Raw genomic sequence first — 1,671 nt, 5'->3', positions numbered from 1 at the left:
TTTAAAGAACAGAATCTCTGAAAGTCTGGTATTGGACAATGTATTTTTCAAACTGATATTCTTAATTTTTGAAATCTTCAATAGCTGGGGTTTGTCTAGACTTGCTGAGTGTTCATTTCTTTGTTGAGACAATGGCTAGATTTGATGATGTATTAGAGTTACTGAATACACTAATACACTCCACTATTGGTGGGAAGGTAAATGTTAGCAAAGACACTCTTTGTGACATTCAGACCTGCCTGCATGATGCACAGGAAAAGATCGATTTTTTGCAGCTTGAATCACAGCTACAGCAAGAAGAGCTACATCAAAATAGACACCATTCTGAACCTATTTTTTTTCAGAACATTGAGACAACCACCCATCAGCAGCATGTTAATAATGTTACAGTTCATTCAAATAAAGCAGCAAGTGTACATGCAGATGCAGAAACTCAATCTGCACTTCCCAAGCCCATCATCAGACCTTGGGAACAGCTTGTCCACAACAAGCACAGAACTGGTCTTGGATATGACAAGGACTTGTCCTTTCATATTCCAGACTATGCCAAGCCCATTCAGTTTCAGAGTGCTGGATTCATTCATGACAGTTCACTTGCTCCTCATGACAGTTCACCTCCAACTATTCCATATTCTGCCCCTCTTCCATAGCAACAACAACAACAACAACAACAGATCGTGAAATGCCAACACTGTGACCGAGTTGGCCATCTGAAAGATCACTGTTTTGATCTTCATCCATGTAAGCACTGTCATAAAACCAGCCATTCTTCACACAGATGCTTCAAAAACAAACGTCCTGCAGGAACAAAGATTCATCTTGGATGGATCACTTCTTGGCAATGGGCATCAACAGCCAAGAAGATATTCCAAACACATGTCAGAACTTGTTCCAGAGTATTGAACAGTCTTGAAGTTGAGTTTTCTCCATCTTCTCACCTTGTATCTAACAGGGGGGAAAATGATGGTCATCTACAAGCTTCAAAGTCACATCAAGCGAGCCTGAGCCACAACCTGCCACACCAGTTTCAGAGTTGTAGCCAGAGACAAAGATGCCCCTGAGCATGCCTTCAGTTGGCAATCTGGGACACTTCCTCTAGCAGAAGACTTCAGCTTCTTGCCAGTTTTGGAAGAATTCCAGGAACACAATTGAGAACACTTCCTCTAGCAGAAGGCTCCAGCTTCTTGCCAACTTTGGAAGAGTTCCAGGAATTGCATTAAGCATTCCAGAGTTGTTGGTTATACTTAAACCATCACAGGTTGAGACTTCCCTTTTCAGGTTGAAGTTTTACCTTTTATGCGGGGTGAGACCTCCCTTTTATGGTTGAAGGTTTCCCTCTTTAAAATAGGATCACTTCCTCTAGCAGAAAACTTCAGTTTCTTGCCAGTTTTGGAAGAGTTCCGGGAACTGCACTAAGCGTTCCAGTGTTGGTGGTCATCCTTAAACCACTGCCCTTTATATACCAACATTTCATAGAGCACATTTAGCCTAGTGCTGCCATGCATTTTTTGCACATTTTGTATTACAGCTCTCTTCTTGGACTCATACATAACCCTTCGGATTAAGGGGGGGAATGTTGGACACCTAATCCTCAATGGGTTAGTGTGGAAGTCGAATGGACAAAAGCAGTCCAAGAGACCTTGGGATGTGAATCCCAACGGTCACATAATG

The sequence above is a fragment of the Pinus tabuliformis genome, chromosome 6 (genome assembly GCF_031772625.1).
Source record: "Pinus tabuliformis cultivar Carrire ecotype Pingquan chromosome 6, CPIR1, whole genome shotgun sequence".
Classification (NCBI taxonomy): domain Eukaryota; kingdom Viridiplantae; phylum Streptophyta; class Pinopsida; order Pinales; family Pinaceae; genus Pinus; species Pinus tabuliformis.
The sequence above is the reverse complement of the archived record's forward strand: the minus strand, read 5'-3'. Positions refer to the sequence as shown.